This window comes from Macrobrachium rosenbergii, chromosome 16, assembly GCF_040412425.1.
Source record: "Macrobrachium rosenbergii isolate ZJJX-2024 chromosome 16, ASM4041242v1, whole genome shotgun sequence".
In the NCBI taxonomy this organism is placed as follows: Eukaryota; Metazoa; Arthropoda; class Malacostraca; order Decapoda; family Palaemonidae; genus Macrobrachium; species Macrobrachium rosenbergii.
Window position 1 is genome coordinate 24,171,621 of NC_089756.1, and position 13,897 is coordinate 24,185,517.

Here is a 13,897-nt window from a genome sequence, read left to right on the forward strand (position 1 = left end):
AATCAGGAAAAGTTAAATCTAATAAGTGATCTAATAAAAATACCATAGTAATGATGCAAAACCAGCCACATGGCACGAAAAGAACACAAAACCTCAAGTTTTATGAGAAGCTAAAGCAAAAGAATAAAGAGCAACCCATAGAAAAAAATAGACATTAAACAAAATTACGCTAACATTCAACAACATGGAAAAGATAACAAAGAATAACTTCTTTAATAAAAAACTACTCTGATACATCAAAAACATTACTACAGTAAACTCAGCAAAAACTTTAATGCAGTAACACTCACCAAAACCTGGATGGGGTACAGCTTCTGAAAATGAGAGAGAAAAAATTGAATATTTTAATAAACGTTTGGCCACTAACACTAAATCTTTCCACCCTCACATTATTTAACGCTGCCTCGTTTCTACCCTCCACATCCAAGCAAGGTGTAAAATAATTAAACCATCGCGCTAGGTCTGCGTCCAATTCAGAATGCGTCTCTCCAATTGCACCTTTTATTCTGGGATTCACTGGTATATTAACCTCCTTCTTGGCTTTTACTCCCATGTAAGACTACTTTTTATTTTTCCCTGAAGTTCTTGTTCGCCTTCTCCCCTCTTTATCTATTACTGGGATTTTTTCACTCTCGCTTTAGTCTTCACTATTCTACTCGTCCACCTATATCCCTGCACATGATCACCTCTTCCGTCGCGCAACTTTACCACAAAAAAATTATACACATACATATAAAAATATACATATATATATATACACGTACTCATATACATATAAATTATATATATATATATATATATATATATATATATATATATATATATATATATATATATATATATATATATACATACATACATACATACATACATACATATATATATATATATATATATATATATATATATATATATATATATATATATATATACATATATATATTAGAATGTAGCAGATTTGAAAAGAAAACTAAGTATAAGCCTTTCCAGGTTCCTTTTTACTAAAGCAGCTCCAAAAGACCTACATTAGATGAAACTTATCAGGATTCTTACCTTTCGTTTCGTTTAGTTTCTCGTGTTACTTTACATTAAAAAATCAACTGCCCTTGTGATTTCATTTTGTAAATGAAAGCATTGTAATGAGTATTATTATGAATCCTACCGTCAAGGGGAGACAACTACTACAAAGGATAAAGACTGCATGCCTCCACCGACACTTGAAAAAGTATCATACATTCTAGTACACTGTTTTCTCTCAGAAACTAATTATTTCATTGCTGGTCCAGTTCCATCCCTTGACAACCTGTTATCGAAATCCATTGAAAACTTGGACAAATGTTGACAAATAAACGCAGAAATAAAGATATGTGAATACACAGCCTCCACAGAAGCAACTCTATACACTTTGCATTCCATGTATTTCTTCCTCTCTCTCTCTCTCTCTCTCTCCACCACCACTTACAAAGAACCAGATTATAATTCTAAATCAAGCTTAATGGACTATCATTATCATTTGAATTTACAAATCCTTAGCCCTAATCTATATCAAGTACACATCTTTCACTCTAAATGTCAGTTATCAGTTTAAAATGCGGTTTTGACCGTTATTCCGGCATAGGTATAATATATTACAAAGTTCTGGAAGAGGGTGTATGGAAGTGGCTAAATTCTTTGGCGCCAATGGTACCGTGAAGTTCTAACTGAATGTGTACCGTGCAATAAAGAGAATTATTCTAGAAGCAGCAAAATATTCAACAAGTATTGAAAGATGCTAGATGGATAGAAAATATAATACCAATATTCTTAGATTTTACAGAACATACTAAGTCTTGTGCATGCTCACTAATTCCTACGCTTTACACGTGATTAATTCCAACAAAGTGCATGTGATTAGCTAATCAGGAAGCTTCTTGAACGTGATTATTGCAGCAGCTCCACCTAGTGACAACTTCAACAACAAATAATAGTTAAATATTCTTGCTGAAAGTTTCGACTTGCTAAGGAAGACGGCTCACCAATATTAAGCGCGAGTTACCTTGGACAACACCCGAATGTTTTGGGTTTCCAATATTTTCATCCAAGTTTTATTTTCATGCAAGAACAGAGGCCAGTGGGAAGGGCAACCTAATATTCTTTTCTGGCCCAGGCCTGGAGAAAAGAACAAAGGAAGAGAGACTGATGAAAGATTGGCCATAAAAACGAAGGAAGCATAAAGAAGATTAAGGATTTAGTCAACATCCTTGTCTTGTCATATACCATGATAGCAATAAAACTTGCAACAGATATTAGCATTCTGGTGCGAGTAGTAATGACTGATAACGATGCCCGCAAGATCCTGTGGGGAAGGTTTAGGTCTCTTTCCTGATTCAGTTCCCATATCCCACTGTAGGATATTTAAAGCGGTTTCTCGCTGAATATTGTATGCTTATTTGCATTTCCGTACAGTCAAACTTTCTTTAGGAGATATTAAGGATACACAGAAATACAAGATGAATTAGTTTATTTTAATTATTTGATTTTTAACTGCTACAGATTTCTTTCCTATTTATTATACTTCAGTTTCATTTTACGCCCTTCCAACTTCTTTTTTCTGATATCTAATTTTCACATTCCATTATTCTTATTCTGTTGTCTTGACGTTCCTTAGTGAAGTCAGGAAACCATTTCTTTGATTCATGAGAATATATGGTTTTCATCAGTGAGACAACTAATAATAATCATATTGTAACTTGTTCACATAATGTCTGTGGAAACATTTTTTGATCATTTACTTTCCATGTAACATGTTAGCCACAAAACTGCAAAATAATTTTGGCAGAAAATAAATACAGCTGAATCAGTGCAGAGCAAAACCTCACAAATGGATAAAACAAAGTTAATTTTAAGTGGTCGGACGGTAAAAGTTAATTAATATCTATTATGAGACGCCAACGAATGGTCATGCTCTTCATTGCACATCAAATTAAGTCCTAGAATTCTTCCGTCTGCCGTACACTAATGGCCCCCTTCGTGTAAACTTAATCTCCCTCTAAATGCCATGGGTAGCGGGCATTATCTTGTGCATTATCTTGTGGAATTTGAAAAATTGCAAAATGCAAATATAAAGTGAGGGTACATTTTTAATTTAAAGTTAATTTTTTATTTAAAGTGCATTTAAACCTTCACTGGTTTCTTGGAGTCGTCTCGAATTACGTTTTGAGAATCAATAAATTGCTGAGAAAGTGGAGATAGAGAGATAGAGTGAATACCAAAATAACAATAACAAAGAGGTTTTAAGTGATGTCGCCAATAAGAGTAGATCTTTGGGAACTGCAACAAAAATGACTGCCTAATAAAATCTTCCCCTGGAATTTGCACGCAAAAACTATTTGATCAGAGTCTCACATAAAATCACTGAATATTATTTAGCATAAATACAACCCCCAGAGTGGAACGATTTCAAGAGCTGTACACAAGAGTTCGCCAATCTTTTTTAAAATTTTTTATGAACATAAGGTACAATTTTTTTACTTAAATTTTTTGTATTAAACGTAGTACTCATCTGCACGTGTACCTGTGCAAATAAGCACTTACAGGAGATTGTTATCTATCTTGCAAATCTGCCGTTGGCTACACGAATGCAATATATTAACTCTGAATCACAATATTAGTTGATCCTGTAATAAATTGTTTGTGTACACAGAAACCAGTTCCCTTGGAGAATTGGAAGATTCCTTCAACGTTGTATATATCAGATTAAACATAGATTCCAATGATGCATTAATCACATCTATTCTGAAGACGTTAAGTTTTCGTTTCTTTCTTTACTGGCTTGAGCTTTCATTTCGATGACAACAGTGGCTGCAATGCTTTGTTCCATGAATAATTCAGTCACAAAAAAGGGATTCAGAATTCTAGAACTAGGGAGGCAAAAATGACAAAACTGTAAATTGTTGAAATACAAGGAGAACAAAATGATACAGAGCTCTTCTTGAATAAGATTTTTCAAAAGCATCAAGAGAATTGACTCTCTCTTACAGAATTTTTTTTTAATAAGATAAAGGAAAACCTTCACAAAAAAGCAAACCAAAATGACTGGAACACATTCTGTTCCTAACTGTCAACCAATTTAAGAAAGAGATAAAGAATGATACTTCAGGAAAACAGTTTTCAATTTTAAGTTTCCTCTCGCACTGTTTAGCTATTCCGCTAAGTATTCTTAAAGCCTAATTAATTCCATTGTGATAAATAATTCAAAACTCACAACGGAAAGTATTCAGAAAATACCTCCAAGGTAAAGGAGTGCATCACTGACCGGATCTGTATAAATCAAAATGTATCAGCTTGTGTCCCGTTCAGTATGAAATCTAAATATTGACCCGATCTACCCGAAATACAAGGAATGTTTGTTATTGTCTCTATCTGTATATAATCTAAAGGTATTTGTTACTGGGCAGAACTGCGAAAACTTCAAAAACATGCTTTTGTACGAAATCTAAGGCTTTAAGATTTTAATGAAATATATATATATATATATATATATATATATATATATATATATATATATATATATATATATATATATATATATATATGTGTGTGTGTGTGTGTGTGTGTGTATGTATGTATGTATGTATGTATATATAATATATACTGTATATATATCTATTTTTTTTTGTCGAGTTGAAGACTTTCAAAATACTGTAAGGAATAAAATTTTGAATTCAGGGGAAAACGGTTTCTTGGTAAATACCTTACCGACTATCGACTAGTCCATAAATTTTTGGCTACAGGAAGAGTTTATATTCAGTAAGAGACGTTGTAAATACTGAAAGATGTCGCATGAATGGAAATGATCGATGTTTTGAATTCGGGAAAAACAACGTTTCCTTGGTAAATATAACCTGTCCCCTTCGTCCAGTCCATAAATAATTGGCTGTCAATACGCTGTGCGAAATCTTACACATATCAACCAACCATCTGAACTTGTATGTGATTACTTAATCTAGGAAATGCTGTATCATGAATGCAAAAATGAGACGATCTTCTTCTTTGTGGAGGAGAAGGGCATTTTATGAATACAAATGCGAGGAGAGATGCCCAACCTGCAGAAAGTCATCGCTTGCTTAATGTACTGTAAAAAGAAGTACGAGAACTAAAAGTAAGTGCAAAGATACAACGATGTGGTACAACGGATGACGTAAGCCAAGAGATTACTCTGTTCGTGAATGTCTGAATACTTGTAAAACGTGTTGACTTCCTGCTGACAATATCATTGTCGGTGTGGGAGAAGGTTAATTTTGTAGAAGGTTTCCAATCGGAATTTATCACCACTAAAGATAGAGAGTATGCATGCATGCCCCTATGCACACAAATACTTACTGCGAATAATATATATATATATATATATATATATATATATATATATATATATATATATATATAGATAGATAGATAGATAGATAGATAGATATATATATATTCGCAGGAAGTATTTGTGTGCACAGGGCACGTGCATGCATATTCTCTGTCTTTAGTGGTGATGAATTCCGATTAGAAACCTTCTACAAAATTAACCTTCTCCCACACATAGGCTATGTATATATGCCTGTATGTATGTACATATACATATGTATATAGGTATATATATATTGTATGTGTAACTATATGTACCTCTACTCATCATAATTCAATAAACGCTTCACCAAATACAACCTTAGAATAAATAATGTCTGAGAGCAAGCAAAGTACCCTTAGTAGAAACCCTTGTAAGTACAGCAACGGCGTTGCCCACGGAGAATAATAATTACATTAATCTTCCACGTATGCAAAACAACAACTCCCTATTAAAGATGAAGCGCTGTAAAGCTCTTAACGGGATTTTGCATTCTCTCAAAAATAATTTTTTTACAACTTGAACGGATTTCAGTATTGTTTTTATTATCAACAAAATAATAATAATAGTGAATTTCTTATTATGGATATCATCGCCATTTCAATAATACTAACAAAAATAATAGAAAGATTTTTCCCCTATTAAAAATAATAAAAATAATGATAATAATTATTACTATTAATCTAGTTGCTGTCCAACCAAGCAGCATCAACTTTTATCTTCATCATCGTCAGTATTATCATTATTATTATACCCAATCCCATCCTACAGATGCTCATGTTCATTTATCTTTGCAATATCATTTGCATATACAGCAACTCCCCAGCAGACCCTTTAACTTGTTTTGGAAATCTTTCTTAAAAGATTTTCACCTTTTAGTTTTTTATATATATATATATATATATATATAGAGAGAGAGAGAGAGAGAGAGAGAGAGAGAGAGAGAGAGAGAGAGAGAGAGAGAGAGAGAAACCTTTCCATTACCTACCATTAGATGCAGTCAACTGAAAAGGGTGTAAAACTATTTCTTTTATATTCTTGAAGGCTTATTAAAAGCTAAGAGCATTTTCTACTCCTCGGCTCTCAAGCGAAACTTGATAACAATAATGCTGAGATTTCTAAGTTCCGTTGGGATGCAAGACACATCCACTACCACTGCATTGCGAGAGCACACTTATCCTTTTTGTTTCGATGGGCACAAAAAGAAAGCCAGGCAGATAGGCGAAATGTTCTTTTATAACTTGTGGCTTCAAAAAGTTTTAAGTAAGTCTTACGCTTCAATCACTTCGATCAAGAACAATACCAATACGAAATGTCGCAGTCGAACGATATTATCTATTCTCCTAAATAATTACAACTGATGGCTAGTTTTTACTATCATCATCATTATCATTCAGAACACTGCAAACCGAAAAAGCCAATAACTAGCTAGCAAGCTTCCACGGAAAAGTAGGCCAGTATGTGGAAGAAAGAAACAGGGAGAATGAAATAACAAATAAATAACGATGGAGATATAACAATAAAAAAATAATTGCAGCCTTTCTTTAACATCAATATAAATGTGAAAAACTGAGAGAAGAAACCCATCGCACAGACTCAAGAATCGAAGCAAATGAAACCTCCAGGAAAGTCTGCGTACTCTAAATAAAGAAGCCCCACGTGAAGACTGAGCCGAGACGGCAGACAACAGATGGTACAAGATGCAGAGACGCCAGCCAGTGAGAAAATTCATGGGAGCTTGCTTGATGAAGCTGAAAGGAAACGGGCAGCTCGCTCTTCACCGCAAGCTCACGACACCAACGTCCGAAAGATAATCATTAAACGAAAATAAAAGTAGGTTTTATCCTCTCCCCGTGACGGTAGTGAGCCTCGCAAATCGACAGGAACGAGGCTATCGAGAAGTTAAATGGCTTGCTGTTAATCCCTTCGAAAGACAGCAGTGGGCACATTTACTCCGCACAAGAGTACGATTTAAGCTGAGTTCGCTTCGTGGCTGAAAAGATGATCAAAGCGTTATTTCTCAACTGCCGAAGGACTGACCCGAAAGATTTGATATTAAATGAGGAGTGAAAACGAAGCAAGATAAAGTTAAAGGATGAAAAGTGAAAGGTAGGAAACGACGCATTTATGGACAAAAGGACACAACAAATAACCTTTTTACTAAATGATTCGCGTGCAAGGCACACAACAGACAGCATCCCTACCTCCTACGAAGAGTGACTGAAAGGAAACGAACTTGAAACGCCCTCCTTTAAAAATGAAAGACAATGATATAGTTTTTTTTAGTTTTCTGTAAAAGAAAACTATTGTCCCGGCTCTGTCTGTCCGTCCGCACTTTATTCTGTCCGCACTTTTTTCTGTCCGCCCTTTTTCTGTCCGCCCTCAGATCTTAAAAACTACTGCGGCTAGAGGGCTGCAAATTGGTATGTTTATCATCCACCTTCCAATCATCAAACATACCAAATTGCAGCCTTCTAGCCTCAGTAGTTTTTATTTTATTTAAGGTTGAATTTAGTCATAATCGTGCTTCTGGCAACGATATAGGATAGGCCCCCACCGGGGCTCATGATATCGAGACCACCAAAAGATAGCTCTATTTTCGGTGGCCTTGATTACAGTACAGAAAACTCGATTGCGCCGAGGATACTTCGGCGCATTTTTTACTTGCTTTACATAATTAACGAGTGAAAGTATTTTGGTCGGTATCCGAATAGGGATTGTTATTCTTCCCGCAGATTGTTAAGACCCAATTTTTTTCTCTACGGAAATGAGAAATTGAAGAAAATATCTTCCAGTGAACTATAATCAAATACTCTATTGTTCATTTTCGGGGGAAATAAGAAAAAGAAATTGATGAGTTGCCCTCCGTGCCCTTTTTATGAAATATGGAAATTATAAGAAATAAACAGAAGAGCGTAACTCAGAAGACCTTATGGAATCTGTCAAATAATTTTCGGAGGACGAGAGGTTCTCCATTTCGCTTGGAATCCCCGCTGAGGACATATACCCCAGGATAACATAGATGAGATTAGCATGGGGTATATATATCCACTCTGGAACGTGAGGATTGTTCGAAGATGAAAAGACAGCGCGCGCAGCATTTGCGTAATTCCTGTGAAGTACATGATGCATACAAATCAGATGAGCGCTTCACAAGTAATGGAAACTCACACGAGAAGAAGAATTCGTCTCATCATTACTCGCACATCAGTAATCAGTAATTTATATCGGTCATAACCGGATAAATCAGGAAGAACTGGCGTAAGGTAAACGTTCTAGCCTTGCAAAAAAAAAAAAAATTATAAAAATAAAATCACTGAAATTCGCAATAAGCCATAGCATGTTACTATAACGAGGCACGGATTCCAAAACAATATATATATATATATATATATATATATATATATATATATATATATATATATATAGATATATATATATATATATATATATATATATATATATATATATATATATATATATATATATATATATATATATATATATATATATATATATATATATATATATATATATAAATATATATATATATATATATATATAAAGAGAGAGAGAGAGAGAGAGAGAGAGAGAGAGAGAGAGAGAGAGAGAGAGAGAGAGAGAGTAAAATCAAGAATCGACACAAACCGTACCCTTAGCCTGAGTTTTACCGAATCCTACAACAAACGTTTACAGGTCCTGTGCAAATGGCAGTTGCTTATAAAAAACTGATGCCCAGTTGCCAAAAGACCCAGTTTCGCGTAAAGCAGCCTTTTGGACACATAAATGTGCTTCGTTTTATATGCAACAAAACTGTAAAGGAGGAAAAAAAAAGTAACCGTGCAATATTCATGATGAAGGACGCTCCTTTACGACGCTGGAAGGTCACACATCCTTCATTAGATTCTCTAGCAACATTAGGCCGATGGTCGCCTCCTTTGAACTGATTTCGTATATAGCAGCGATTCTGAGGAATGTTGTTCGGCGAGTTTTTTTTTTTTTTTTCTTGGGAGCCCTGGTCGGGCGGTAATATTAAATTAGCTTGGCTTCTATGTTTTCTTGTCTTCCTCGTAAATGCATTCCTGTGAGTATGTTACTCTCTCTCTCTCTCTCTCTCTCTCTCTCTCTCTCTCTCTCTCTCTCTCTCTCTCTCTCTCAATAAGTACTGTTCATCATAAATGAAAAAGGTGAACTACTACTGGCTTACAGACATCAAAGAAATGTAATTATCTCCAGCTTTTATTTTTTTGCATGTGTATACATATTACACATTCATATACACACGAGACACACACACACCCCAATATATAAATATATATATATATATATATATATATATATATATATATATATATATATATATATATATATACATATATATATATATATATATATATATATATATATATATATATATATATATATATATATATATAAATATATATAGATAGACAGATACAGATAGATAGATACATAGATATTTTTTTAACGTTAATTTTTCAGTGAGAGCAGCACGCTCTCTACCTTCTTCTATCGTGTGCTTTATTGCGGGGTCCTTCACTTACTCACAGAGTTGGTTTCTTGTGGTTCATTGTAACCCATCACCACTCCCCTCCATCTACAGCCCCCACGCCTTCGCCCCTGACTCATAAGGTCTGTTGTTCAGGCAAAATTGTGGATGTAATCGCTAGCTCTTCAGTCAATTATAGGAAATACTAACGAAATTGTCCGGTCAATAACGACAGAATTCTTTAGGTTATTTTCCAGTTGCATCGAACATATAATGTGTCAAGTATATTATGTCACTCCGCACCTTCTTGTCAATATTTCGCTGTTTGAAAGTAGAGCTCATTAATCAATTTTTCACATCGGAAAAATATATGTCCGAGGCCTGTTGCGTTTTATATGGCACGATTGTACGAATGTACATCTTATATACCGTACCGTACTAAAAGTTTATTTGGAATTCTTTGTTAACAATAACGCTAAAACTGGCAGACCGGAAACTTAGCGAGGGGTGAATGTAAAGGGACAAAGAGAAAACATCGAAATATCAGCATCAACAGGTTAAAGACAACGTGTCAGTGATAAAAACAAGTAATAATGCGCCGAAGTTTTTTCGGCGCAATCCAGTTTTCTGTACAGCCCCTACAGTGTATAATCAAGGCCACCGAAAATATTTTCTGTACAGCCCCTACAGTGTATCATCAAGGCCACCGAAAATAAATATATCTTTCGGTGGTCTCAGTACATTGCTACATGAGCCGCGGCCCATGAAACTTTAACCACGTCCCGATGGTGGCCTGGCCTATATCGTTGCCAGAACCAAGATTATGGCTAACTTTAATCTTAAATAAAATAAAAACTACCGAGCTAGAGGGTTGCAATTTGGTATGTTTGATGAATGGAGGGTGGAAGATCAACATACCAATTTGCAGCCCACTAGCCTCAGTAGTTTTTATGATCTGAGGGCGGACAGGAAAAAGTGATCACTGAATAAAGTGCTAATGGACAGTGCTGACCGACAGACAAAGCCGGCACAATAGTTTTCTTTTACAGAAAACTAAAAACGAGTGGAAAGAAACCCCCAACGAACGGATAAAATAAAGTTAGAGAGAAAACGTAAGCAACAGACAGATATAAATGAGTAAAGAGACGCCGTAAGCAAAATGACAACATAAACAGCAATCAAACTTGCAGTGCTAGCAGCCATTTATGTATAAATACACACATTTCGAAATTATTATAACTCCGTAGGAAGCTAGGTGTTCCCCTCTCTCTACATATTATCTCGTCTTGTAATGTGGCTTTTCGGCGTGATTTGTGACCCGGACTTAAAAACATGATGATCGTTCGTGTTCCGGAGGTCATAGGTCAAGCGAGAGAGGATTTTGTGCCGTTTGTTTTTCTATGAAGTGGGATGCCGATGACCCTTAATGTTCGAGAGAACAGAAGAAAAGACGACAAAAAAGTAAGGTACGCTGTCCTTTTTCTTTTACACTGAGAGGCAATCCAGGAATTTTTTTTTTCATCTCGCTGGAATTTCTTAAAAGAATTTTCGAGGTGCCGTTGTGTTCGAGAACACACTGAAAATATGTTGGTAAAAAAAAAAACCTGGTGGGTCATCCTGGAGTTTTCCGTCCTTGTTCTTATATATGTGGAGACAGTTTGAAAATTTTGCATCCATTTATATTTTGGAATTTCGAAAGCACTCGGATAGATTTTAAAGTGGCACTGGAGATGGCTAGCATTCTTTGCCCACCCCCAAGGGAAGACAAAAAAATAGTTTATTCTCCTAAAGTTTTCTGTGGTTTTTGTTTTGATCGCGTTGGTAGTATTTTCTTTCTTATTCTTTGAGTTTCAAAGATTCCGTAAGATTTTGATGGGTATGAGATATATCACAAGCTAGTAAAAACATGTAAAAAATGCGCCGAAAATAGATCTATCTTTCTTAGGTCTCGGTATAATTCTGAATGAGCCGCGGCCCATGGAACTTTAAGCCTGGCGCGTGGCGGAGGTCATATGAAGCGTTGCCAGACGCCTGACTACACTAACTTTAACCTTAAATGAAATAAAACTACTGGAGGCTAGACGGCTGCAATTTGAGACGGTTTGATACTGGAGGTGGATGATCAACATATCTTCCAATATGCAGCCCCCAGCCTCAGTAGTTTTTAAGAGATCTTATATGACAGAAAAGTGACGGACGGACAAATAGCCGTCTCAATAGCTTTCTGTTACAGAAACTAAAGGAATCGCCAGTTCTACAATTTCATCAGTGGTTCTTATGATGTAAACTTGAATCCCTCATTCATTCCGGGGTTAGCCATGAAATTCATAATTTTACTAATTCTGCTGTAATTTGAAGTTTCTTGATATTTGCATGACTTCAAGAGATAGCCTTATCTAAATACTGGGCATGTACTTTCGTAGGGGTTACGCTTTTGTTGGAGATTTTTGTACGAGTTTCTTTCTGCATTTCCCATATTCTAATATTAAAACATATAAATCAGAGGCACTTCTATTGTAATTCAAAGATAGGTATTTGTGCCCAAAATACTTTGAAAACTCAGCAGAGCAAAACAAATGCACTGACGAAGCAAAACAACGAAAAAAGCTGAAAATATTCTTCGAACCCTATGGACAAAATTATTTTTTATTTACATCTCTCTAGCCCTGCAAATCATTTTTTGCCCCCCCACCCTCCACTAACGCTGCGCCCCCTTCTCACAGCACTCCACCTGAAATCCTCTACCCTCAACCCGCCCCAGCTTTGAATAAAAAAGAAAATCACTAGTCCTTCACTCCAACCTCGCTTACCCTCGTCGACAAACGCCATGAGCGCTACTCATACCCGCTGTTATAGCGAACCATGACATTAGCAGGTGAAGTATGGGGTCGCTGGACTAAAGGTGAGGGATGCGTTGCGTAGCCCTCCTTCTTGAGCGAATCCTGAGCGACAAGTTCCTTAAAGGGCCTGGTTTCGGCTGAGAGGTAGAAGCGACAGGACTCCAAAAATGGAGTACAGCACTTTCATGTTAAGACGGTGGGAGGTATTAGGGAAAATCCTGTTAAAACAGTTCGGAATGAAAATGACTACGTCGCCAGTAGAAGTAATGTTAACTTTACAAATATTAAGGGTAAAATCAATGAAGGTTTCCTATTCTTCTGTCTCTGAAGTATTAGTAATAATATCCGCTAGCTCGGGTGTATTAAAACGGAAATAGGATATTCGATAAAAAATTTAAAGGTGTATTGCAGTGAAAAGGAAATCACCAATTCTCAAGCTGTGACCATGGTCCATGGACAGATGAAATGAACAGAGTTTTCACAGTGTAGCCGCGTCTCATTGGCCGTAGTTTTAGTAAACACTTTTATCCAACAAGAAGGGGAAACATTCTTAATAATTATTTTTATAGCTTACTGTTTATAAATTAGATTCTTACATCACTACAGACTTGGGATAGTGCAACATCGGTTCCCTCCATCATTTCCATCAGGATGTCAAAAGACCTACTAAACTATTACTGAACGTTCTGGACTCTACGAAAACATTAATCTCCCACGTTATTAGCGTCCGCTTTAAAATCGATCTTAGCAACTAGAACGACAACAATTACCACTTAAGTCAAATCTGGGTATGTGTGTGGGTTTATAAATTGAATGCTATAGGTAACGCAATGTTTCATTTTTTTTTTTTTTAAACTTTATATAAGACTCTTCCCATCAGACGACAGTGGAAAGGAAGCAAAGAAACGCAACACACAATTATAAAATAAACGAGAGACATCAGATACTTGTATATCAGTTGAAATACTGATGGAAAATGGAAATGAACAGTAAATGAAGGCCGTGAAATGCAAAAAGAGTAAGATCCAAGAAGAATATGGATGTAACTATCAATAAAAAAATTAGGAAATTTTGCTAGTGCTACCATTTACAAACAGAGGAAATGAAAAATGAGGTACATAAATCAAGTAAAAATAGTCGAGAGATGTAAAGTATTTCCAGATTAAAATACAG

General features: G+C 35.5%; 1 long non-coding RNA gene across 3 annotated transcripts in view; it reads right to left on the reverse strand.

The window, feature by feature from the left end:
• Positions 1-288: 288 nt before the first annotated feature.
• Positions 289-13,897, reverse strand: part of LOC136847010 (uncharacterized) — a 426,772-nt gene continuing 413,163 nt past the window's right edge. For all 3 annotated transcript variants that reach the window (XR_010855575.1, XR_010855574.1, XR_010855573.1), the window contains one exon: positions 289-314. This is a non-coding gene — a long non-coding RNA (uncharacterized lncRNA). The remainder of the gene's footprint in view (positions 315-13,897) is intronic.